A 27,976-nucleotide genomic window follows, 5' to 3' on the forward strand; every position below is an offset into this window, starting at 1 on the left:
ACCGGTTCGACCTAAAACCATACTGACAATCAGAGAGGATTTTATGTTTATCAATAAATGTATCTAATCTGTTTTTAAAGAGATTTTCCAGGATTTTTGAAAATTGTGACAACAGAGAAACCGGCCTATAATTTGTGAAGTTGTGCTTATCACCAGATTTATACAGTGGAATAACCTTTGCTATTTTCATATTATTGGGGAACTGACCAAGTCGAAATGACATGTTAAAAATATGGGTTAATGGTTTGCATATCCCCTCAATTACCCATTTAACAGTTGTCATAGTGATACCATCACTATCACTAGATGTTTTGTTACCACATTTATTCACTATCTCTATAATTTCCTTTTCAACTATGGGCTTCAAAAACATAGAACTCATGTTCCTTTCAATTGTATTATTATTTATAGTGACGGATGTATCATCTGTACAAATGCTTCTTGCTAAACCAGGACCAACATTCACAAAGAACCTATTAAACTTATCAACTACATCCTCCAATTTATTGACCGGTGTATCAATAACCATAAAATATTGAGGGTAGTTACTCTTGCTGGAACTGTTTCTAATCAATTTATTTAATATATTCCAAGTACCTTTCATGTTATTTTTATTATCCTCTAATACTTTAGAGTAATAGAGTAGAGTAGGTACTTTATTGATCCCACAGTGGGGAAATTTCTGTGTTACAGCAGCAATAGAGAACAACCAACACAACACCATAAGAACAGACAGGGTGGGGTGCAGACCCAGTGTGGACAGTTTGTGGGTGAGTTTGTGGGGGACAATTGTGTTGAAGGCGGAGCTGTATTCAATGAAGAGTATCCTGATGTAAGAGTCTCCATTTTCCAGGTGAGAAAGGGAATAGTGGAGAGCAGCCGTGATTATGTCTGAGGTGGCCCTATTGGGCCGGTAGGCATACTGCAGGGGATCCAGGGTGTCTGGTATACTGCTCTGGATTTGGGCTAGTATCAGTCTCTCAAAACACTTCATAATGATTGGAGTGAGTGCCACTGGCCTGTAGTCGTTCAGGCAGGTGACCGGGCTCTTCTTGGAAAGGGGGACGATGGTTGTGGTCTTAAAGCAGGTGGGAACGATGCTCTGGCTGAGGGAGAGATTGAAAATGGTGGTGAGAACATCAGCCAGCTCACTGGCACATGTCCTGAAAGCTCTCCCAGGGATGTTGTCCAGTTCTGCTGCTTTGCAGGGGTCAATCTTCCTCAGGAAGTCAAGTCATGAGCTAATGAAAGCATGAATGGCTTTTTCTAGGTTGACTTGATACCTGACCTTTGCTAAGAACCTCAACTGAAAGAAGCCTATTTTGACCACAGAACTAATCTGCTTGTCAAATTTGAGGCTGCTATCAAATAACACTCCTAGGTTTTTCACAGTTTGAGTGAATAAAGGGGCTGAAGCTCCTAGGCCGGGTACAATGTGAGTAGAGTCTGGGCTAAAAGCGATGTATTCAGTCTTCCCCTCATTCAAATAAAGGAAGTTCTGTGCTAGCCACTGTTTAATATCATGCAAACATCTGCGCAAGGGGACTAGTACATTAACGCCACTCTGCATGAATGGTAAGTATCTGCACATGCAGATAAAAATGAAAGCATATGTTATGCTTAGAGATAACTGAACCTAACGGTAGCACATATAGTAGCCCCAGTGGAAATCACCAGCACTCACCCTGATGAGTTTTCAGGGCTCAGATATTGAGATTGTGGACACTTTTAAATACCTGGGTGTTCACCTCAACAATAAGCTGGATTGGACTGAAAACACTGATTCCCTGTACAAGAAGGGCCAGAGCCGCCTCCACTTGTTGAGGAGACTGAGGTCCTTTGGTGTGCGAGGGGCACTCCTTCAGATTTTTTATGATACTGTAATGGCATATGCTGTTTTTTACGCTGTTGTGGGCTGGGTGGGAGGTAGTGCGGACAGGGACAGAAAGGGACTAAACAAGCTGTTCAAGAAAGCTGGGTTTGTGCTGGGCTGCCCCCTGGATTCCATCGAGGAGGTGGCAGACAGAAGGATGCTGGTAAAACTAACATCCATCATGCACGACCCCCCCATCCCCTGCACCACACAGTAGAGGCTCTGAACAGTTCCTTTAGTGCAAGACTGTTACATCCCCAGTGTAAGAAGGAGCGTTACCGAAGGTTGTTCCTCCCCACAGCAATCAGACTGTACAATACATCACTGCAGGGATAAGCTAGGTGAAAGTATGAGGGACTATGTAATAGTCAAATGAGGTGCAATACTCAAATCCTGGGGTAAAATGCATGGTTAATATGCACATATGTAAATTCTGTTCTTGATTATTCAAATACTTGATTCTGTCTATTTTTGAGTACTTGGAATTTGTTTATCAGAATATGTGTGTGGTGTTTGTTTCTCATGGTGTTATGTTGTTTGTTCTCCATTGCTGCTTAAACACTGAAATTTTCCCATTGAGGGATGAATAAAGTACCTACCTACCTATTGTAGAGGTAGAATCGTTGATCACAACTGAAAAGGTCCTATTGGTCAGAAAAGAAATAAACCATTTGAGCACAGCACCACGCAAGCCGATGCAATGTTCAAGGTGGGAAATAAGAAGTGTATAGTCCACGGTGTCAAAGGCTACTGTGAGATCCAGAAGCACTAGAACAACGGGACTCTTTTCAAGGGCTGTAAGAATATCATTGTGCACCTTCAGTAGTGCAGATTCAGTGCTGTGCCGGGACCTAAAGTCTGATTGAAAATTCTCAACAACAGCATAAAGTTCAAGATGAGACTAACTGTGTGAGGAAAATTTTTTCCATAACCTTGGATAAAAAAGGCAAATGTGAGATTGGACGAAAATTAGAAGGGAGTGTGGGGTCGAAATTGGGGTTCTTGAAAAGTGGTCTGACTACAGCATGCTTAAGGGCAGTGGGGACAATACCCACTGACAATACCCACTGAGGCAGCTGTTAATAAATGTGACCAGGCAAGGCCCAAGACTGTCAATGACCTCCTTCCTTATCCTAACAGGGACAATATCCAGAGGGCAATAAGTGGATTTTAGCTGTTGCAGTGAATTTTTGAGCTGCAACAAGAAAACTGGCTTAATGTTCTCCAAGGCAAACTGTACAGGAGACCCAGTTGGAACAGCAGTTGTGGACATGGGGATACTCTGCCTGATAGACAAAACTTTATCAATGAAGTAATGTTGGATATCATTGCAGCTATGCACAGAGACCTTGTTGAACACACTAGTGACAGGATTAATAACAGAATTTATAGTGTTAAATAAAACTGTAGGATGGTGGCTATTATTAGAAATGATATTGGATAAACATTGAGCTTTAGCTTCTTTTACAGCTTTTTGATAAGTAGCAAGGCTGTCCCTTAAGATGGCCAGGGAGACATGCAGTCTATCCTTCTTCCATTTACATCAGCCCGCCTGTAGCATCTCTTCAAGACATGGGTGGTATTATTTAGCCATGGATCAAATGTGCTCTTGACAGACCTCTCCTTAAATGGGGCAATGGAATCCAAGTTCTGGTAGTATGTAAAGTGGAAGTGTCAGGTTTGCTCGGCTGCACCTGCCTCTCTCACCTCCTTTTTTTTGTGTTTTGGTCCCTGATCACGTCACCTTGCACATCTGCCACTCGTTTCCTTGATTTGATACCAGCTGCTTTCACTCAGTCCTTCACCTTATTTATACCCGACTCACTTTTCACTCCCTTGCCAGTTCGTTCTTGCGTTCTGCCCGACTACCAGCGCTATTCCTCTCTTGCTATCATCGGTTTTGCTTTTATTCAGGCTGGTTGCCCTGACTTTTCTCCTCGGTCATTCCCTACGGACAGTTACTGTACTCCGGACCATTATCCTCACCACCCTTCCAGCCTCCACCAGCCAGGTCGGTACACAGTCATCGGACTCCATCTACTCACCATCTCTGTCTACTCTGTTCTCCCCAGCCATCTATCACCCACCGGCCAGACCAGGAGTGACCCTAGCATCCGTAGCTCAGCCTTCCTCATCATATCCACACTTCATCTGTTGTTTTTCTTGCTAGCTGATCATCACCTGGTCCTACATTACATAGTTGGTTTGCCTTTACACATCACTGTTTATATTGTACAGCACTATTAAATCGCTTGCACTGAAGTCAGCCCTCTGGGTCTATGTCTTTCTTCGCTCACTCACCTCTGACAAGTGAGTGAATGTAACAGGAAGGAAGAGGGGAAAGCTTCCAGGCACAAAGGACACTTTAGACCTTCTGAAAAGTGGAAGTCAGAGTCTAGAAAAGCAGCAGCGAAGTCAGTGGCCATTGAAGGAGTAATGGTCCGGTGGCGATGACGTAAGGATTGTGCATCAAATGCTTAATCATCAAATATTTTATTGCTGGAGTTGGTTTAGTGTTTATTATAAACTACCCAGTAGGGAGAAAAGAAATTGTGTAAAATTGCAATCTGATAAGTAACAGTTTTTGTTTGCATCCAAAATGTAATCAAGCTGAAAGGAGTAAAATGGATAATCAAGAAACTGTTACACTTGTACAAGTTGTAAATAATGGTGATTATTTCAGAACAGGAGTTACTGTATGGTTGGTATGTTTCATTTACTTGTTAATGACAGAATGTCAAAATACACAGAGTAAGACATGAACACAATATAAAACCCAATAGTGATGTCCATGCGTTATGTGTTTTACTGTGGTTATCAAATATCTGTTATGGACACTCCCCATATACCTTGACAGGTGACATTCAGCAGGTGGCTTTTGTATTAGTTCAGCTTTTGATGCTACAATCATAAAAAAAAAGAACATGCAGTTTGCTTGACAACAGACCAAGACCTATCATATGAAGTCGGTGCCAGTCAAACACCAGAGTGACAGCTTTTACACCATCCTTTATCTGAACCAGAATTTACATTATTTGTGTGTTTTTAATGGTCACAAGATTAGTGAACTACCTTTTTAAGTGTAATGCAACTGGTGAAGTTGGCCCAGTAGCAGTCCAGTTAAACCCATTTACATGTAACTCCACTGAAATTAAATGAAAGAAAGTCACTTTCAGCTTTTCCTGTTTTAGGGGTCGCCACAGCGAATCGTCACACTGACCACTTGCATGTTGACATTTGGCACGTGTTTTATGCCGGATGCCCTTCCTGACGCAACCCTGATTTGAACCCCTTAACCACTAGCCTACCAGGGACCACGCCACTGAAATTAAATATTGCTATAAATTGATGCATTGAAGTGCATTCATTTGATATTTTGACATTTATCATATGAAAAGTGGTTAAAACAAGTTTTATGCTCACTGATACACAGATAACATGCCATTTCTTTACTGATATTTCTTACTACTTCTACTACTACTGTGTACAAAAATATCCTGAAAACACTCATGAAACTTGCTGGAAGTGAACATCAATGAGCAAGCCTCTAACGGGTAGTAATGCTGACAGGACCCAGCCCCCAGCCACTATTTAAAAAAAAACAGCCAGCTACAGAGGTTCATTGTAGAGTCCTAACAGACATATTCTTCATCTGTTCTTGCAGCACAGACAGTTTAAAGCACAAAAAAACCCACAAGGTGGCATGCAGCATGATATCCCTTGCTGTCTTCTGTGCAAAGCCTGGATACAGATTGAAGCATTTCTTCATCTTGTTTCTGTCAGTGGGGATGCTCATGTGGTGTGGGGTGGTGAGCAGGAGGGTGCAACCCAATAAGTGGCTTCTTCTCTATTCATCTGTTGCTGGGTAAAAGCAGCAGCTTTCATGGCATTTGACAAACAGCTTGAATTTGGATGTTGTGCTGAAATTTGACAGCCAGTCTTTGTCTATGTGAGGCTATGTGATATGCTTAACATCACTTCAAGGATGAATGATATCTTGCAAATAAGGTTGCTATACAAGAAACTGGCAATAGGTATAGTATTTCTTCTCAGTGTTGTGAGACTTGACACTAAAGTAGCACAAAGAATAACCAAAGTAGTTTTATTTGCTTGATTTTTCTTAATATCCAATACATTGCAACTGAAAAGCACAAGCACAAGGTGTTCCTGCTCAGTGACACAAAAATCAGGGAGGAGAGAATGGAAAATTTAGAAAGCCAACATTACAGTTCATCCTCTGGGGACCATTAATTTGTGTACCAAATTTCACAGCAATCCATCAAATACAGTGCCTTGCAAAAGTATTCGGCCCCCTTGAACGTTGTGACCTTTTGCCACATTTCAGGCTTCAAACATAAAGATATAAAACTGTAATTTTTTGTGAAGAATCAACAACAAGTGAGACACAATCATGAAGTGGAACGAAATTTATTGGATATTTCAAACTTTTTTAACAAATAAAAAACTGAAAAATTGGGCGTGCAAAATTATTCAGCCCCTTTACTTTCAGTGCAGCAAACTCTCTCCAGAAGTTCAGTGAGGATCTCTGAATGATCCAATGTTGACCTAAATGACTAATGATGATAAATAGAATCCACCTGTGTGTAATCAAGTCTCCGTATAAATGCACCTGCACTGTGATAGTCTCAGAGGTCCGTTTAAAGCGCAGAGAGCATCATGAAGAACAAGGAACACACCAGGCAGGTCCGAGATACTGTTGTGGAGAAGTTTAAAGCCGGATTTGGATACAAAAAGATTTCCCAAGCTTTAAACATCCCAAGGAGCACTGTGCAAGCGATAATATTGAAATGGAAGGAGTATCAGACCACTGCAAATCTACCAAGACCTGGCCGTCCCTCTAAACTTTCAGCTCATACAAGGAGAAGACTGATCAGAGATGCAGCCAAGAGGCCCATGATCACTCTGGATGAACTGCAGAGATCTACAGCTGAGGTGGGAGACTCTGTCCATAGGACAACAATCAGTCGTATACTGCACAAATCTGGCCTTTATGGAAGAGTGGCAAGAAGAAAGCCATTTCTTAAAGATATCCATAAAAAGTGTCGTTTAAAGTTTGCCACAAGCCACCTGGGAGACACACCAAACATGTGGAAGAAGGTGCTCTGGTCAGATGAAACCAAAATCGAACTTTTTGGCAACAATGCAAAACGTTATGTTTGGCGTAAAGGCAACACAGCTCATCACCCTGAACACACCATCCCCACTGTCAAACATGGTGGTGGCAGCATCATGGTTTGGGCCTGCTTTTCTTTAGCAGGGACAGGGAAGATGGTTAAAATTGATGGGAAGATGGATGGAGCCAAATGCAGGACCATTCTGGAAGGAAACCTGATGGAGTCTGCAAAAGACCTGAGTACTGGGACGGAGATTTGTCTTCCAACAAGGCAATGATCCAAAACATAAAGCAAAATCTACAATGGAATGGTTCACAAATACACATATCCAGGTGTTAGAATGGCCAAGTCAAAGTCCAGACCTGAATCCAATCGAGAATCTGTGGGAAGAACTGAAAACTGCTGTTCACAAACGCTCTCCATCCAATCTCACTGAGCTCGAGCTGTTTTGCAAGGCGGAATGGGCAAAAATTTCAGTCTCTTGATGTGCAAAACTGTTAGAGACATACCCCAAGCGACTTACAGCTGTAATCGCAGCAAAAGGTGGTGCTACAAAGTATTAACTTAAGGGGGCTGAATAATTTTGCACGCCCAATTTTTCAGTTTTTTTATTTGTTAAAAAAGTTTGAAATATCCAATAAATTTTGTTCCACTTCATGATTGTGTCCCACTTGTTGTTGATTCTTCACAAAAAATTACAGTTTTATATCTTTATGTTTGAAGCCTGAAATGTGGCAAAAGGTCGCAAAGTTCAAGGGGGCCGAATACTTTTGCAAGGCACTGTAGTTATTGAGATACTTCTATTAAAAACTAGAATGCTGGTGTAAAAAAAAAAAAACCAAAATTAACAGGATACATTGTCTGGGCACCATATATCTCAGTACCAAATGTGTCAAACCATTAAGAAAATGCCGAGACATTTGAAAGGATGAGTGAGAATTGCTGGGACCCATCTCAAACTGGGTATTTACAAAAGTAAATACTGGACCTACTGTAAGGCAAGTTTCAGAGTCTGGTGGTATTTGTATTTGTGTTTATATCCGGATAGAAATGTTAATCTGTGGTAAAAGTGGAATAACCCAAGCAGTGTGGTTGATATGTGCAAATGCAAATTTAAGGACATAGTCATAAAGTGATATGTTGTAATAACATAAATAAATAATATAAAGTAATTTAATGTGAAATATATTACAAAAATCTCATTATATCTTGAATCTTGTTTAAATGAAAATTCACATTATGCTGTAGAGTATTGTTTGGACCTGGCTGTAGGGTTTATTAGGGAAATCAGTTTTAGTCCAAATTGAGTTTCTCAAACTGGTCATCTTGCTCATTAGAACATGCTAAGTGTAGTTTTCTTTGGAGTACGATGGTAGCTTTAGTCCTTCTAAGGTTCTCCTATGAGCCTTGTCTATTGGAGCACAGTGAATCTAAGTTTATCTCGAAATCTTGTGGGTGTACAAAGTGTTTTGCTGTCAAGATATGCTGGTCATATCCATAAAAAACTACAAAAAAAGCACCCAGCAGGAACAAAATCTTTATTTCGAAACAAAGTTCTGTCAAGCAATATTATTGGTAGCTTCATAAAGATTTACAGTATAGTCACGCTGACATAAACTGAAGCACAGAATGCAGAGAGAAACATGGCAGGACCAAAAGAGAACATGTTTTGGTATTTGCTGTCTTCTGGCCACAGGCAGCTACCTTGTATTTCACTGTAACAGCTCAGCTGTCCCTTTTTTTCAGCAGTTTCAATAAGCTCTGATTTTTCTGCTTTGACAAGGAATCCCCCACCTGTCAGTGCTGGACTTAACAGAGAGATTTTGCTGTTGGTTCCTTTCCTCTGATGGATGCCAACATAGACTTCTTCTAGCAGGTTCTTCTTCTTGCATGACGACTGTTTTCTACTAATAACATCTTTGATGGGTTTCCTCCACTGACCTGACATTGCACAGACCTTTGGCATATACAGACTCAACAACCCTTCAGGAGGACTGTAGGTGGAGATCACTAGTTGAGAGAGAGCTTGCTGTGAATGATTCTCATGTAGCTCTGGCTGAACTGACATTTTCATGCTGTGCTTTTGTCCTGTAAGTATATTTGGAACTCAGCTTTACCTACCCTAATGAGAAAATCTGAGGTAAAATAGCTCTTTAAACTCTTTTGATTAACAAGAAACTGCATTTAAAAATGCAGAAGAAATATTAAAGTTGGTTTCTGATGGCATCAGATAGTTTCTCCAGCAGAGAGCACTGACTGACTCCTTTATATGAAGTGAGACCCACAACACTCAAGTTTGCCAGGAGACATGGAGCTTAAAAAGCCCCCCCCAAAAAACTGCACAGAACTGCAGAGTCTGTGGTCATTCTCAGAATACTGGCTCTAAACATGCATTAGAATAACCTGTGGCATTAAAGAAAGTCATCTGATTCAATGATTTGGGTGATAGATTTAACCCAGTCAAATTTTAAGCCTAAAATAACTTCAGATAGCCAAAATTAATTTTGCAGTTTTAATACTATGCTTTAATTATGTTTCCCTCCTTCAACGTGTCTACATGTAAAACAAAGGCAGTAACTGATATCATAATAAGTTACTGGATATAATGCATTACAGCACTGGGAGGCAAATTACAGTGTGGGACTTATGCTTCTTGCATCTTGATATTCAATCTTTCTGGCCACAGTGGTGATGACAACATTTTAAAGGTACAATAAAAGGCAGCTTAATATGTGTGTGTGTGTGTGTGTGTGTGTGTATATATATATATAATTTGGGTGTGTTAGTATTTTGCTTCATTTCCCTAGGTTAATTTTACTTTCTTTTATATACACTATGACTTGTGCCAAATGTTCTCTTGTTGGAATACATTTTTGGATATGGAGAGAGTCTGGCTTGCAAGACTGAAGAGGAGGGCTATTGTACAGAGTGATCCTAAAGTCCATGTCTAATTATCATGGCTTAATAGTTTAATTTAAAAAAAAAATCAAACAATAAAATTGAATTGCAGACCACTTGTCCCACGTGGTACAGTTAATGTGTCACAGTGGTAAAAAGCACTTTGTGGGTTTGATTCCAGTAGGAATAGCAATCCAGGCATTCTTGGCTGTCATACTGACAATGGACAATGCAACATTTACTGGAATGTGAAATGGAGAAATGCCACTACAAAAAACCAATTTGTTTAGCATAATTATTTTCACTTCCATTTCCATCTGTTGTGTACTTCCCTGGCCTGGCATGTGGGTTGCTGAGGAGTGACAGCGGGTGTCAAACAGTTCAGTCAGAGGAGCAACATGCTGCAACAACGATAGCATTTGGTGACACAGAACTGCTGTCATTGTTGATCTGTTAAACATCCACTGTGTCCTTGCAATCACTGATCATTTTCAGCAGAAAAATGTAAATCTCAAAATGTTTTCATCATTAAATATCAGCTTTCTAAATATTCTACATCAGTGATAGTGGCATTATGTTTTATGCCTGCAACACACTGATGCTGTCCATCTTTGGAACATTTTACAGCATTTTGGTGATAATTAGACATCAATAATTATTAGAATATATACCCACAAGACTGAATAAAAATGTCGGGAATGCTGTAACTCATTAACAGTATTCTTTAGGGGGAACAAGCTTTGATTAGATTGTTCATTCCTTCTAGGCAAATCCAGTTGAACAAAGGCTTTCTGGTATGTCTGTGAAGCTGTGGATTTCACACTCTCATATTTTCCGCATTAAAACATGGATACAGCTTGCCTCTCTTTTGATGCACAATTACTGTAGTACCTACAATAGGATTTCATATCTTACTACTTTGTACTTCATACATTAACTCAGTTCCAATGGCAGTTATACTAAAAACATTTACACAATATTTAGTTAAAATATTCTGATGCACAAATTGGTGGTCCTTTTTAAGGAATTCAGTCTCACTGAGGTCATATGATTTGGCAAAATAAATGTGAACCTGGTGTGATTAGACAAGCAATTATGTTATATTCTCTTCACAGAGCAATACTAGGATGAACCGATGATCAAACAAACAGTGAGGCAATTATGATAGACTGGTGCTTTGACAATGTAAATTAGCAAATGTAACTTCATAAATAGGAACTTGATGGATGCACAACCAAACATTAATAGCTATTGGGGGGTGGGGGTTAGACAGTATAGGATTCAGCTCTACCCTGTGCAATTATGTTTAGAGTCATCATAAATTGATGTCATGTTGAGAAACAACAATACTGTGGATGCCGGGCACCATTGACAGATTCAATAAGAACTGCATTCCTCTCAGTGAGCTCAGCGAAGTCTTTCATTTAAAACTTTTCTGAGATACTGTATCAAGTCAGCTTCATTGTCATTCATCAACAGAACTTGTCTCATCTTGTCTGTCCAGGCAAATCTTTCATTTTCTTCACCCCTTTCTTCTTCTGAGGCAGAGTAATTCCATTTGGGAAGTGCATATGGTTGTGGAAAATTTTCATCATTCAGCCAACGAGCAATGAGCAAAGTGGTGATGAATACCTGGACCATGAATACAAAATTATATGTAATTAAAGAATACCTGAGGAAAATTACCTCCGAGGAGAAATCCTGGCTACTGTCCATTAGACTGAAGATGGAAAAATGGAGGAAGGAGAGAGAGACTGAGTCAAAGAGCAAACCTTAAGGAGGCAGACATGAGTGATGGCTGCTCTCTGAATCAGTCATTTGGGCTGAGAATCTGATGTTTGATTATGTCTGACCTAGATATCACAGACAAGAAGTCGTGGCCTCTTACATGCACTTCAGTGGAGAGTCAGGCTTTTTGAGTTTTATGAGTTTGAAAAGATTTAGGTTGAAAAAGGTTGTTGTCAAAGTTCAGCACTGGCTGTCTCTTACGTCTGTCTGGATAATATATGACCATTACAGTGTAGATGAAACAAAGATTGTACTTAACAGGCTGGTGTAGACATTAACCAATAGAACTCAACTATGCTGACATATCTAAAATTTGAACCAGAAACTGTGTAAAACTCACTGTATTAAAAAGCAACACAACTTTCACTAAGTAACCTTTTTCTAAGTATATCTTGCATCTTCTGTTCACTCCCTGTGCCTTGTTTGTCCAGTGTTGTTTCCAAGAAATCCTGTTAATATTACTATTAATAATACTATAGAAAACAGCAATGTTGTCTGGATTACTTTTTTATATCAACATAGTTAGGAAATGTTTTAATGTATTTATCAAGTCACAAAATGCCCACACTGAAAGTATTCATTGACAAATAAATTTGGCTGGAAAAATGGCACAGGAGCCAGTTAATTTATAACTACTTTTTGACATCTGTTTCTCTCTCTCTCTCTCTCTCTCACTTTTTTGTTGCCTAAACCTAACCAAACATAGGGCACAACATGTCAAATTTTAGTGCTTAGTACGTTCACTATTCTAGCTGAATTTAGTAAGAGAGGATAGTGTACAAAAATATAGCACATCCTATACTGGCAAAAAAAACAAAAACAAAACATTGCATCCCTAACTGGCAAACCATCCATTATCCATACCGCTTATTCCTGAATAGGGTTGCGGGGGTGCTGAAGCCAATCCCAGCTGACTTTGGGTGAGCAGAGGGGTACACCCTGTACAGGTCACCATATCACAGGGCTGACATATAGACAAACTCACTCACTCACTCACTTCCTCCTACAGGTAATGCATGTCTTTGGACTGTGGGAGGAAGCCAGAGTACCTGGAGAGAACCCACACATGTACAGGGGGAACATGCAAACTCCACACAGAAAGGCTCTGGGCCCGGGCTCGAACCTTCTTGTTGTGAGACGACAGAGCTAACCACCGCACTGCTGTGCCACCTCTGACAAATTATATGGGTAGTATATGAAAATTATTTCTAAGAGATTGGGTTGGTTTGTCTACTAATCCATTCTTTTCCTACTAGCTAACAACTATGAAAACATTTCTAAACTGAAAGAAATATCCAAGTCCACCATGTCCAATGCTACCTGAAATTTTTAGATAGCATTTACAGCATGGAGAACATGCAATATAGCAAACAATATGTTGCTGACACCCACATTCTTGCTTCTTTGAGGACAAGGTGTGTGTCAGTGGCAGAAGCAATTGATGCAAAGCAAGTAATGCCAGCTAGCATTAGTTACAAACACATTGTGAACTTCTAACTTGTAAAGTCAATAACTAAATCTAAAGCTGCTTCATTTATAGTATGAATTTATGCTTAGCCGATAGTACACTGAAATGTTGCTGATATAAGTATATTAAATGTATAATATGTATTTAATAATGTCAAATTTCAAAGTAACAAAGAATGATTGTTAGGAGATGGACATACAGAGATAAACAGATAGCAGTGTTGGATGCTACTACGTGAACAAAATGAGATGATATATACAACACACATACGTAAATAAGAATTGTTTGTCTGCTACAATTTGTTGTTTCTAATGTGGAATGGAAGTTTCAGTGAATGCTTGCTGCAAGTCACATGCTACATGTAGGCCGTGATTTATTTTGCTAAGAAATTCAAAGGTCATCCGAGACTTTTTTGTTTGTTTTACCAGCTATGGGACTGCACAAGAGTTCACACACACCTCTGAAACAAAACAAACTTTTCACATGCCAACTTTAGTGCAATAAATGTAACTATAAAATATTTATACTTTTTTTTAGTGATGTCTGCTGTCATGTCATGAAGAATCTGAGGTACATTTTTGTGATGCTTGTTATTAAGTTTTCTCTCTTTAATATTTTTTCAACCCAGCGAATTCAAGAAAATAATTAGAATTGGCCAGTTTTTGTATGCTGCGCTTCTAAATTTCAGTGGGCTTGCAGTGGCACAGCCTAATGATTTGCAAGTGCAGCACACATTTCAAATAAGATATGTGCATTAACATTGGGTGCTGAAGACAAACCAGCCTTTTTATCTCTTCCAAAGTTTCTGTTCTCTGAGGTAGCTCTGTCTGAAACATCCAGGTAACAAATCACCAAGAGCCTCTTGGGAATATGACCATTGACTTTTTGAGGTATCTTACTGGTATAACCTTGACAATAATGGGAGGTTTTCACATTCTCAATTCTTATGGGGCTCACCATAATCTGCTATAGAGGTGGCTGAGTTTCCTCCAGGGCCCCTCTGAAGTTTGAACCCTAGCAATAACCTTGTCTGGATGGGTTAGCAGGACATAGCAGTCCATCCTTCTCACTATCCTCTCAATGTTTACCAAACCCTCTCCACCCTTCACAGAGCCCACATTTGCTAGCCCTCCAGAGAGCAACACAGCAATTACTCAGTATGTATCTTGATTAAATAATAGGACTTTTAATTGTCTTGTCTTTCACAATTATGTCAAAACTGTAACCTTTAATTAAGTGTCTGCCAATTATTTTATTCCCTTTTTTGTTGGAGTAGATGAAAGTAATTACTGTCACCTTGCAAAATATGAGAAGTAATTAATCCTTTTTGATTTTACCAAATCCCATTTTTTTTGGTCATTAGCTGCCCTTTTAATCCTTGAAAGATTATGAAGCCAGTTAATTATAAAACATGGAAGTGCCTAATTGTTTGTGCAGCCTCAGCACAAGCTTCATCTTTTTTTTAACATTCCCTTTTACTTAAAAAAAACTTGTAGCACTCAAAACATCCTTCCAAGCTCTGCTGATATGGGTATAATGCTGCAGTGTGTTTTTTTCTGTAGAGAAATGACCCCAATGATCAACTCCATTAAGTGTTATGGATGTTTTGCATCTCTGGTAAAAAGTAATAATGATCAAAACTAAAAATGTCTGTAGAACCCCCCACCCCACCCGCAGGGTATGCACACACATATACACGCATTGTACTTGTACTTCTATTTTTGTGAGGACACTCATTGACTTAATGCATTCCCTAGCCTCTTACTCCTACCAAAACTACAGTAAATGCCTAATCCTTACCCTAACCTAAACCTAATTCTAACCCGAACCCTAAAACCCATCTTAACCCTCAAAAGGCTGTTTTAAAAAGTGAGGATTGGCCAAAATGTCCTCACTTTCCAATGGGAATCTGGCAATCCTCAGGAAAACTGCTTACTCTTTATTGGGTTGAGCAAGCAAATAAAAAAGGGAAAGCAGAGCCATTTCATTTTTCTTTCATTGCAATAATTGTTTCCCTTGGATTTGAGATTTGTCATTGAAATGTATAAAAAAGCCACAGTAGGTTCACTGTCTTTGAGGTACAAGATACTGATCGGTGACAAACAGGTGAAAAACCTGAATGCTTGACCCCAACAGCGAGGGGATCCTGTAGCTCTGTTGTGCTCTGGGGGGCTTAGTTTGGGTTAACTAGAGAGAAGAATCACTGCAAATTTGTACAAAGTTGTTATGAGTGATCACCTTTATCCTGTGATGAAACATTTCTATCTTGGTGGGAGTGGTCTCTTCCAGGATGACAGCACCTCCATCCACAGGGCAAGGGGTGTCACTGAATGGTTTGATGAGTATTAAAATGAGGTGAATCATATTCTGTGGCCTTCACAGTCACCAGATCTCAACCCAGTTGAACACCTGTGGGAGACTTTGGACAGATGTGTTGGACAGCATTTCCACCACCATCATTAAAACACCACATGAGGGAATATCGAAGACAATGGGCCCCATATACAATGTACATTTTTATATAGTTAGTTAGTAGTCAGAAGAGTACTCTGGCAAAAGGCACTTGGATTTTGGTTAGTATTAGTCACTGTTTCCCCTTTTAAAAAATAGTGAAGTTTTACTTGGGTCAAATGGACCCCAAACATACTGTAAGTAGTGTTACTTTTTTGGAAAATAAAGATAGAGTAAAACCTTGGATTGTGAGTATAATTTGTTCCGGCAAGTTGCTCGTAATCCAAAGCTCTCCTATATCAAAGCAAATTTCCACATAAATAATGAAAACTCAGATGATTCGTTCCACAACCACTTATTCATACAAAAATGGTTACAGTAATACAAAATACAGTATAACGTAAAAATAAAACAAATTAACCTTCGCTTTACCTTTGAAAAGAAGCATGGGTGGCGTGAGGGACATGAGGGCAAGGAGCTATCTGCTATCTGTTGGCTCGCTGAAATCTTTTTTCTTTTTGTGCGACTTTAACAAGAAACCTATCCAATGGTACTTGCTTTTGCCTCCTTTTGAGGATCTGGTGAATTTTACACCTCTCCCTTATAAAATCTTGCGATGCCGGCCATTCGCAGCACCTGCCTCTCTTCTGCCTTTCTCTCTCCTGCTCTCTCTCTTTTTGCGGGATCAGTGCCTCAGCTGTGTCGCATTCTGTGATTAGTGACTTGTGGGTTGTCACGCCCAGCTGAGGCGCAGTACTGTAATTACTTTCCTACCTTATTTAAATGGCGCCAATGACGCCACTCCCCTGCTTCCAGATCCTGTGTGGGTTGGCAACGATGCCACTCCCCTGCTCCCGGCCTTCAAGTGGGTTGGCGAAGACACCTCTCTCCCGCTTCCAGATGCAAGTGTAGGCATGAATATTACATGTGTTACTTGTTACGCGATTGGATTTTCGACGCTGACAGTCCCTGTGCAGTCGATTATCTTTCAGTATGGTATACACGTGTTACACTAGACGTTATCGGGATCAACGCTGACAGTCACTGTGCTGTTGATTTCGGTACGTTCGCCACTCTTATTTTCACCTGTCCGTCCTGATTCTCCTATTCTGGTTCCTGCCATTAGTTTGCTCACCTGTTTGTCCTGGTCTCCTCAGCCGTCACTGCCCTAATCTGTTTTTGTACTGTCCAAACCTGGTTGCATGTATAGCTGAACTCTGTTACTTTGTGCTACCACCATTAAACCACCTTTTTTCACTAGGACCTGGGTCTGCAAACTTGAGTCCTACCTCAGTTCTCCCTCACCCTCCTGGTGAGGGGGCCTCAACCATAACACCTCGTTTATCAAGTTAAAATTTATTTTTAAAAATTGCTCGTCTTGCAAAAGACTCACAGACCAGGTTATTCACAATCCAAGGTTTTACTGTAAATAAATAAATACATTTTGTCAAAGAGGAAAAATAAATGTACCTGTGCAAAATAATCTGTAGAATATATAAACCATTAATTTTTTCATTATTCAAGGATATCAAAGATGAATTTATGGATTTCATTGTCTGTCTGCTCTTTCTGTCTTGTGCTCATCTACTTCAAGATAAAACAAATGGGTAGTGTTAAGGAATATTTGTTGGGTTTGTTGGGATTAATAAGCTAATGAGGGCCTGAAAAAATATAAGATATCGAAAGTATTGGTGATGATTATTTTATTTTCCCTCTTAAATCATTGGAAACATGACCCCGACCAGTGACAATGTAAAGTGAATGAGAACAGCACAGAGATATTCTGGATTTGTCATACTTACCAAAATGAGATTCTAGTTACAGCCATAGAAATATGATATATACTAAATACATGCACAATGAAAATTAAGAATGAACTAATTTAAGAGGTGAAACTAAAAGGGGCACACCACCAATTTTACACAAAAATGTTACTTATCATGAAGAGCACAATTTGGCCAGTGAAAACAGGTGTGTTTTTATTTCTGAACAAAAATAACTAAGACGAAGTCATCAAAAAATTGGAAGAGTGGAGTTTGAAGGACAGTGGAGCAAGAAAAGGTTTAATGGAAAACCATTGTCCAGTTGTGTTATGGGAAACATTGGATTCAATGATTTGAACCCATAATATTGAGAAAAAGTAATTTTGATAATTCCTTTCCTTTTGAAAGTTTTTTTGTTTTTTGTAATCTGTTGCTTGTTCCCCAATGTAATGGATATGCAATACTAAACCACTAATATACCCCTTTAAAGCTTATTGTGAGAAACAGCAGGTGATCCGTCAAAGAAGTACCTGAAAATCATCCTCACAGAATCAGCAACAGAAATGCATAGTGATGTGTTTGGGCACATGGACTGCATGCTGGAACCAGTGTAGTGTCTGTCCTATTTCAAAACCATTTATCAGACAAGGCCAGGTGGGTTGTGGACCCAGAATGTGGGCCATTGTTGTACTGTAGGCCACAGAAAACCTTGGATGTCTGGGGGATCCCACCCCCCAGCCCAGGAGTACAGTGTGGCTGCTATGTGAAAGCTCCAGCCCAGACCCAAACATGCATATTGTGCAGGTCTGAAAAGACACTATAATCCATCCCCATACATGCCAGCATCCCCCTCTAACCTCTATTCATCCCTTGCTGTGCTCACATCTCTCCAGAGTGCCTTTAACACTATGCAATGCCATACTGCTTCACACAAGTTAAAATGTGATAGGGAGCTGTCATTGTCTTCCTTTGTGGTTGAAACATGTGCTTCCTAACATGCACTTTGTTATCTCTTGTTATCCAGAGAGCCTACAGGCCACTCTAAACTGGTTTCTTTCTTCCTTTTTGTTTGTTTGGAGGGTGCTGCTTTTTTATCACTTCACATGTGTGCTGCTTGCAAAAATAGAATACAAGTAGGGAGGATCAGTTGCCTATAAGCCTGCAGTCTTGGCCTAAATAAATACAGTCCCTGACATTGAGATTCAGGCCCTGCTGCCCAACCAACAGTTGGCTGTTCCACCATAAAATGGATGTAATATTTATGTTGTGTTTTTTAGTTGCACCTTTTTTTCTCACTCACATCCACCCTGTCACTTCATTCGCCTGGCTTTCTCTGTGATGAATCTCAATTATGCCAAGGTCACCTTTCATTGCGATGATCTCTCTGCTGCTTTATTGGAACTGGCAGTACTTCCACACTATCATGGCCAGGCTTATTGACAGCCACTTCCTCCTCCCAAACAAATCCAGTAAACAAAATAAATAAATAAATATGGAATGAAAGAAAATAAATTTGTGGAGAAGTTACATTGCCTCCAATGTTGGCAGGCAGAATTGACATGTCTACTGCAGGCTTTGCCTAATGGTCTCTAATCATTCTCTCTTTGTGATATTTAGACTGTGGGTGGAGGTGTTTGGGGGGCAGTTCATTCATATGTTGCTTTTGCCACTGTAATTACTTGCACATAAATATGACGTTAAATAATTAATTCATAATTCTGCTGAGTACATTCTGTGAAGAGGTCATTCTCCATCTCAGCTACGTGGAAGTGCCAAGTATTTTTATTCTAAATTGACAAGCAGTATCTTGGATTTAGAAAAAGGGATATACTGTATCCATTGCCCAGATTTTCATCATCATTGGAACCAGTGAGCTGTTATCAATATTATGGGGATTTACTGTTTTTTGCTGTAACCATGACGACTGTATGATGGCAATCGTGAGGTCATGTTCTCATCTTGAATAAGGAAATGAATAACAGAAAAGCACAGGCTAATTTGTTTGTGCATAAACAAGAGTTGGAGTGTGTGTGGGTAGATGGCACTGAGTTGACATCCACCATTCACATTTGATGAGAATGCTAGTATGCATAATTGTTGTTTCAATGCAGCATCTGTTGCTAAGGAGAGGTGGGGTGGGTGGAGTGGGGTGCTTCCAGAGTGATAGTTATCCTCACAATTGTCAGTGACATGCTGATAAGCTCAAGTGTGGAGCGTGTTAGCTGAACGAATAGGCCTTTGATGGCACTCTGATACAACTTGTTAAATAAGCGCTGGACCGTTTACCTCTGTGATGTGTCTTATTTGTCCATTTTTTACCGCCCACACATCCTCACAAAGCTGTCTGTTTTCAAAGGTGTCAGATCTTAATGGAGCTACAGATAGAAAGCTGTGTAGTCTTACTCCCTTCATAACTTGACCATTCTTGGCATACTTGGATCTCTTGAGAAACTCTTAAAATACAAATAGCGAATCACTTTATATCAACTGATTTTTTTTTTTTTTTAAATATGACACTTCTAATAGCAATGTGCTCCATTTAATTTGCTGAGAGATTCTGTGATTGGTCTTTTCTCACAGAAAACTAAACTAAATCTCATTGACAGAATGTGAATGCTGTGAAACTGGTGGCTATGAAGATGTTAGGGATGCTGATGTCATTTCTTGTCATTGCAGTTTAATATCTGCCTGAAAGTCACAGGGAACTCATGGACCCTGAGAAATAGCACCCAGTGCCTTCTATTGGCTAACATAATAGCCTGGAATTGAACTTTATATTGGCCAGCTGAGACTGAGGAAGGATTAAGTTATTTGTATTTTCTTCCATCCAACTGTGTTTCATGATTTCAAAGAAAAAGCCCGGCACATGATATGATTTGATATGGACATTGTGACAGGGAAACACAGGAAATATTTAAAAGTCTCATCCCTCCAAGTTGACATAATTTACACATTTCCTGTATTTCCTTATTATAACAAGATACTTTCATATTAAAACATTTTTCCACATTATTACGACATACTGTATTTTCTAGTTTTAACAACATACTGCAGGCTCTTTTGTCATTATAACCACATACTGTATTTTCTTAAAAACATGACCCCTGCACAGGTTGAAGTGAGCGCAGCATGCACATTGTCTTTGAGCAACACCTCTGTAGCTCATTCAGTTCAGCAGCCTCTCTCTCATCAAAACCCTCCCATACCAACTTTCCACACAGTGACCGATGGTGCTCTTGGGAGGTGCACTCCATCCGGTCCTTGATCTGACACTTAAATCCATACACAATAATTAGTATGCAAAATAACACATGAATGCAGCACACGAGCCACGATAAATTAAAAAAATACCCTGCACATGTCCCAATGATGTTACAGGCATTATTGACAGAAGGTAAATTAAGTGTGTGGCTGCTGTCACTCACTCCAAGCTGCAGGACTCACATGAGGGAGTAGAAATGATGTGATCCACTCTAGGGGTGTGTGATATGATATCATATTAGATCAGGCCATAAATGTGAAACTATATTTCTCTATTGTACAATGACCACCAGTGATGTAAAATTTAGGCAAAGTCATTTAAAAAATGTACACGTGGTGCGTAGAAGATTATGGCTGCAGGCGCCACTGATCAGTTGTAATTACTCCATGAGAAATGGCTACTGTTACATGCATAACAGTGATGTGATGCACATCACAGTGAATGCCACAGTTGACAGATAGAATTGCCATTTATTGTCAACCAACTGATTTTAGGTTGCATTATACAGTGCAAACCCTTTCAGGGAAAAAGAGAATGAATGGACTTACCTTCAAACATGCCCGTGACTCTCTAAATGCCAAATACACCCAAACCTTTCATGTCTAGATGAATGGCAAGCTTTAGGCAAAATGAGTTTGCATCTCCTGTCTTTCCCCCATAAAAAAGTCAGATGCCCCATGAGAGATGAGGTCTGCCAGACTGATCACAGAGCTGTTGCTTTACCCAGAGAAAAACTGGGCTCTAAGAAGTTTGTGACAAAGTAGTTGTGGTATTTTATGAAGTTGGTTCAGCCTGACACTGAACTGAGCTGCTCACTTCCCTGAGGATACCTACCCTTAAGAGTGGTATATGATTCCATATGCCAAAGCTTCTATATGTAAGACTTTTTTGTCTTTATTTGTGATATTTTGGGATTGGTAGAGTGAAGTGAGTTTAGATTTGAAGATGTGTGTCGGTGCCTATTTTTCTTTATTCTTTCGAATGTGGTAAGAAAATTCCTACGTTCCATGTTTAAAATATGTATAGTGTTGATATTTCTGGGTTTCACACTACAGAAGTATTCAAAGAGAGAAGATGTTCAGTATGATATTAGTACCTGACAGGACATGGTTTTTTTGTCATAATCTTTAATCATGTCATCTTGACAGACAAGTAGTTGTAATCAAATAACAGGTGATACTAATCAGAGGAGGACAGTGTTTATGGCAGTGTGGCAGCCATGTTGCTGGTAAACACATACACACAAAAAACATCTTGTGAGCATGAACGAGCAGGATGCGGCTTGCTGACAAACACTTTGATCGCCTTTCATTCACTCCTGCCTCTCATCTCTTTGGGCTTTTGGGGAAATGCACTGTTTAATCTGCTGCATGTCGCAGAAGTTTATACAAGGTACTCCACAGAGTTTGGGGGCTCACATTAGGCAGGGTAGGTGAAAAAAAGCATACATTTACACGGTTGAGTGGTGTAATCTTCATGAAATACCAGTAAATAGGGAGAGGAAGCCTAGTGGAGCCGTAGATTAATGCTGCTATCAAATGGCCTGGGACAAAGAAGGGGATAGCTAATGAGCTGGAAAAGGCATAGCTGTTCACCACGTTAAATGATACCGTAGCACCATCTCCCTACTGGCCGCCGCAGTGCCATGTTCACACATTCTGATGTCGCTAACAGTAATGTAGGACAAATATTGGAAAATGTCATTTAAGTGAGATCCACAATGACATGTTTGATATTTTAAAGATGGCTTCATCAAAGGCATATTTCAGCAACACAAATACACTTCTCTAATTTGATACTATTCCATATGCCTGATATCCCTCTCTGCCCAATTTCTGAGAGGTCATTTCCTGGCAACCTCATCCCCAAAAATTGATTTTGTATTTGGTCTGTTCTCTTTGTCTCTCTCTCTCTGCCCCTTTATCCCTGCAACATTTCGAATCATCTCTCTCTCTCTCATATATATGTATGCGCCTCTCTCATAGTCATGATATAATGAAAAACAGAGTTCTCTGTCTTGTCTGTCTCTTTCCTGTGGTATCATCTCAGGCATGCTTGTAACCTTCTATGACTGTCCCCTAGGTGAGAGAAAGAGCAAGATGAACTCTTAGGCTTAGATACATTTCTTGTTGTGGCCTGTGGAGACTGTATCAATTTTTGTATCAGACACTTTTGCAGCCAGTGTTTCATGTTTTATTGAGGCCTGTGTTTGAGCTAGGTTAAAGTTTCAGCACAGTGCTGGCCCAGAAGAGTCTGGCTGCATGGAGGAAATATCACATTGGGGTGATAGTGGCCTTTTATCAAGGGTCCAAGAGAAAGTGACTGACAATATACGGTGAAAATTATGCCTTGCATGCTTTCTAAATCACGGTCTCTTAATCATGCTGTTATTTGCCAAAATGCCACCTGCTGTAACTGACGTCAGTAAGCTGCCTCAACTCTGTCTCACAATTAGATGAATGGTGAAAAACCTGGAACAGTTTACTTCAAAAAGGCAACGAAAAGAATGCTGGAAATATATCTCTCTATTCTAAATGCAGTCAAACATGCAAGCATGATCTAACTGCTTCAGGCACCGACATATTTATCTTACTTAAGCCAAGTGACAGTTGTCTCCACAGCCATTTCATTCTACATACCACCACAAAAATGGGGGGTGGGTTCTGAGTTAATCAAATGAGGAGGTAGACGAAGGCATGGGGGATGATGCATGTTGGGTGTGTGTGGGGGTGGGGGTATATATCCCCCAGTGATGCTGTGAATCAGAAGGGATGGGTAAATAAATAAATGTATTATGTATGACCAAGTGCACAGACAGGGCTCTGGGGCTACTAGCTGGTCCAGCCATGATGCACTCAGACAAGTGAATAAATCAGCACACAATTAGGGCTTGTGATTTCATTTATGGTACCTATGAGCGCTCCAGTGGCAGATTCTGGCAGATGTCATTTTTAGCCAATTGATTTTGCTGCTGTCCCAAGGCCCAAACAGTCATGGCCCCTCTATCCGGATTACAAATGGATGGCAAACACAAGCCAAAAGGCTGTCCAGGCAATTTCTGCATGATAGGAGTGGAAAAATGTAAGAGACGTCACTGGCACTGAAGGAACAAAGATAAAATAAAAAAAAAGACACATACAGATGGAGGTGCTGCCTAAGCTGTAAATATATTGCACCTTTGTTCATACGCTCACATAGGAACACAGGCACATGTTTGTGAAATTTATTTGCAACATATTTAACACATAAAAAGGTATTTTCAGCCAAACATTAGTCATGAATTCTGTTAAGGTACATCCTGTGTGCCTTTGTTATGGTAAATCAGATTCTGTTCAGCATCCAGTCTAAAGTGGTAAATGCACTTTAATATATACATAAGCAACAACAGTATATTATTTCTAAGATACTATGAAATCAGTCTTGAATTTATGTCTGTGATGTTTTCACTTACAATCATGTAACAACAACAAAAAATGGTGCAATGCAGTTACGATACACCAAACCCGGAGAGAGCTCTTGACTGCCTCCAGTACAAACTGATGATGTCATTTCAAAGATGCAGTGAATGAAGACCATGCCCCTGGTCTGAAGCAGTTTATCAGTCTACCAGCTGCACACCTTCTCTGCCCCATTTAGTGTTTTGACCTTAAGTTTCAATTTATTGCTTCCTCTGCATGCAGAGGACCACCTTCCAGTGTACACCACTTCCCCCATACTGTACTGTACCTGACAACAAAATCTCACATGTAAGGGCAGAGACACACCAAGCCATCTGTCAGCATCAGGCTGTCAGGGAGCATTTGTCGGGTGCTGTCCTCCTGGTGTGTCCCACGTCATTGCCACTAATTGGTCCCTGTCAGTGGCCATTCAGCCAATTTCATATGTTGAATTGGCATCAGCCAGTCGGGCCTTGTTGGTGAGAAAGAGACCACTGTGATTGGCTGTTAAGCTTACCGAATCAATCCATGAGAAGAGAACAGTTCAGGAAAGCCCCTTCAGCCTGTTGCTGCAGTATCCATGAGTTTGCCCATTTAGTGCCGTTTCTCCTTGTCTTTCCACTGCCTCCTTTCTTCTTCCAAACCAGGGACCATTAGCAGCTTCTTATCAGACATATTCTTGATTAGAAGAAACTATAAACAGCAGCTGTTTTGAATGAGAGGTGCTTTGTTTATAGCTTATACTTCCACATTCTAGCTCTTCTTCTTTCCCTTTCTGAATGGCAAATACAGATACTGCCACCCGCTGGTGGTGCTAGTTGGCTGTAGTCTGTGCAGTGAGTTCAAGTGTCACTTTTTCTACCTGACTGGCCCAGACAAAGGTGATGTGAGGTGACGCAGCAGTCGGCATTCATCACTGCTAGTTCTTTCACATCCACTTGGTGTGTCTCTGCCTAAATAGTGGGTGTGGTTATCTCAGTTGCAGGCTCATGTTGTGGGTAAGGGCTGAGGATTGTGTTTTGTGTTTTAGTGTATTTTTAATCATAGCAGTTAAAAAAAGTCAAATTAAGTAGGTTGCTGGCTTTACTATAAAAGAAAATGGCCATGTTAAATTTGAGGGTGTGCAATAACAACAAAATGTTTTTTTTTCTAGTAATAAGTCTTCTTGGATATATTGCACTAGTTAAAGGAATACATGATATGTTGGAACAGATGCTTTGGGACCACAGCTCTCCAGAACCCTCCCTCTCTCCTCTTAATTATACAGTGTCTGTGATTTTATTAATAAATGACAGATATGCATGACATGGTCTTGGTGCTCTGTCTGAGAGCAGGCACTTTATTAGAAACTCACCCATAAACAAATCCACTCTGTGTGCCTCTCTTAAACATACAACCCCAAATAGTTTTCAACAAAGTCAAAGCCTAAATGACACCAACAGACAAGGGATGTACAGAATAAGCAGAAATTACCCAAATGCACCTTCAGTTACATGACTAGTGGCTCCTTATATAATTAACATTATCAATATATAAAGAAAATATTTACTGGTAATGTAACATCACTACTGTATATTTTAACCATTGTAAGTTTGTTTGCTAATCACTAATATTCAGCCAGCTTCATTTTACATCACTTAACCGTTCCTACTGGCAGTGGGAATGCAAACAGAAAAAGCCCATGAAGGTGTGTAGTTCTTGGAGGAGCTCTCCAGTAGGATAATCCCTAGAACTAAATCCCTAAAATTGTTCTGTCCGAAAGCGTCTTATCTGGTTTCCTCCCTATAACTACACTGCTAAAAAAAATTAAGGGAACACTTAAATCACACATCAGATCTTAATAAACAAATTATTCAAGTTGAAAACCATTACTAATGTACATTGTATAATTTGTTCAGAACAAACATAACACTGGTCATTGGAAACCAAAATCATCAACCCAAACTCACAGTGAAAACCAAAGTGAAAAAAATGAAATCACAGGCTCATCTTAGTTGCACAAATTTCATCATGGCAACTCACAATGTGACTCAGAGGTGTGTATGGTCCACCATGTGCCTGTATGGACTACCAACACCATCTGGTCATGCTCCTGATGAATCGGCAGATGGTATCCTGGGGGATCTCCTCCCAGACCTGGATCAGAGAATCCATGAGCTCCTGGACAGTCTGTGGTACCACTTAGTGGCATCCTATGCACCAATACATAATGTCCCATAGGTGCTCAGTTGGATTTAGGTCAGAAGAACATGAGGACCAGTCAATGGCATCAATGCGTTCGTCATCCGGGAACTGCCCAGACAATCTGACCACATGAAGCTGGTTATTGCTTGCTGCTTTAAAGTGCCTTAGATTTGTGTTACTGCCTATTTAGATTTGTGTTATTGCTCATCTACTTTATATTTCACTTGTATGGTGTGGCATTCATGTTGACGGCAAAGTAAGAATTTCATTGTACAGGGAAACACGTTTCCTAACGTGGATATGACAAATAAACACTTTGACCTTTGACCTTGACCTTATTGTCCTGCACCAGGAACCCAGGGCCCACTGCACCAGCGTAAGGTCTGACAGTCACTCTGAGGATTTCATCCTGGTACCTCACAGCAGTCAGGGTACCCTTGGCTATGACGTGGAAGTCTGTGTGGCCCTCCAAGGATATGCTTTTCCAGATGATCACTGACCACCAAACCAGTCATGCTCGATGATGTTACAGGTAGCATAATGTTCACCACAGCAACTCCTGACTCTTTCACACCTGTCACATGTGCTCATTGTTAACCTGTTCTCATCTGTGAAGAGAATGGGGCACCAATGGGTGACCTGCCAGCTTTGGTGGCAGGTCACCCTCACGGAATCTGTTTCTGACAGTCTGATCAGAAACATACACACCAGTAGTTGCTGGGGGTCATTTTGTAGGGCTCTCACAGTGCAGCTCCTGTTCCTCCTTGCACAAAGGAGAAGATACCAGTCCCACTGCTGAGTTGTTGTCCTTCTACAGCCCTGTCTAGCTCTCCTGGTATCTCCTCCATGTTCTTGAGACCTTTTTATGAATGTACATATAGATGTGCCATCTTGGAGTAACTGGACTACCCATGCAACCTGATTGGGTTGCAGGTACTGCCTCATGCTACCAGTAGTGACAAGGACACTAGGAAAACATAAAACCTGAGACGAGTTAGTCAGGAAGGATGAAAGAGCATTTGTCTGTGGCCACCATATGCAAAACCATTCCTTTTTCTCATTTGGGGGGCTGTCTTGTTTTTGCCTCTCCCTTGTACCTGTTGTCACTTTCATTTCCATGGGTGAAACTGATTCAGTCACTTGTGCTTCCTTAAATGGACAGATTGATATCCCTGAAGTCTAACTGACTTGGTGTTGTACACTGATGATCAACTGTTCCCTTAATATTTTAGCAATATATTTGGTATCATTTCAGCTTGCCAGCTTTAGTTTTTTGTTTTATAATGTCTCTCTTTATAGTGTCTTTCAAATGTCAAATATGTATCTAACACCAGAAGAAAGAGTGGTACTACAGCCTAAAGTCAGTCATTTTTTCTCCTCATTCAGACTTTATCCAAAAACTGACTAACTAAAGCTTTGTATGTAAAAAGCTGCTCAGTCTTTGTGCTTCATTCATGTATTAAAAAAGACATTGTTTTACCCTAAGAAAAAAAGAGATTCAGTACCTGCTAAAAAGGACAATAGGAGCAAAATGAAATGAGCTGGTGGCACACTCTACTCTACTCTTTTTCTTCCAGTTATGATGGTTTCATTGTTGAATGATGAAATAAGGAGGATGATCTTTGGCTTATACAATATATGCAACATAGTTCTAGGTAGCATGTTCATGTTTTATACACACACACACACACACACACACATATACATATATATATAT

General features: G+C 40.1%; 2 long non-coding RNA genes across 4 annotated transcripts in view; one reads left to right on the plus strand and one right to left on the minus strand.

Annotated features, from left to right (window-relative positions):
• Positions 1-9,546: 9,546 nt before the first annotated feature.
• On the minus strand, positions 9,547-16,285 carry LOC109969928 (uncharacterized). 2 transcript variants are annotated; one of them, XR_002276334.1, is made up of 4 exons: positions 16,046-16,285; positions 15,854-15,907; positions 15,401-15,581; positions 9,547-11,538 (listed from the first exon to the last, which is right to left on the minus strand). It is a non-coding gene; the product is annotated as an uncharacterized LOC109969928 (long non-coding RNA). The 2 variants fall into 2 exon arrangements; XR_002276335.1 differs by lacking the exon at positions 15,854-15,907.
• Positions 16,286-16,400: 115 nt separating this feature from the next.
• The window catches only part of LOC109969929 (uncharacterized), a 20,952-nt gene continuing 9,376 nt past the window's right edge, over positions 16,401-27,976 (plus strand). Inside the window, exons 1-2 of one of the 2 annotated variants that reach the window (XR_002276336.1) lie at positions 16,401-16,521; positions 26,612-26,791. This is a non-coding gene — a long non-coding RNA (uncharacterized LOC109969929). The other variant, XR_002276337.1, reaches the window with a different exon arrangement.

This window comes from Monopterus albus, unplaced genomic scaffold, assembly GCF_001952655.1.
Source record: "Monopterus albus unplaced genomic scaffold, M_albus_1.0 scaffold186.1, whole genome shotgun sequence".
Taxonomy (NCBI): Eukaryota; Metazoa; Chordata; class Actinopteri; order Synbranchiformes; family Synbranchidae; genus Monopterus; species Monopterus albus.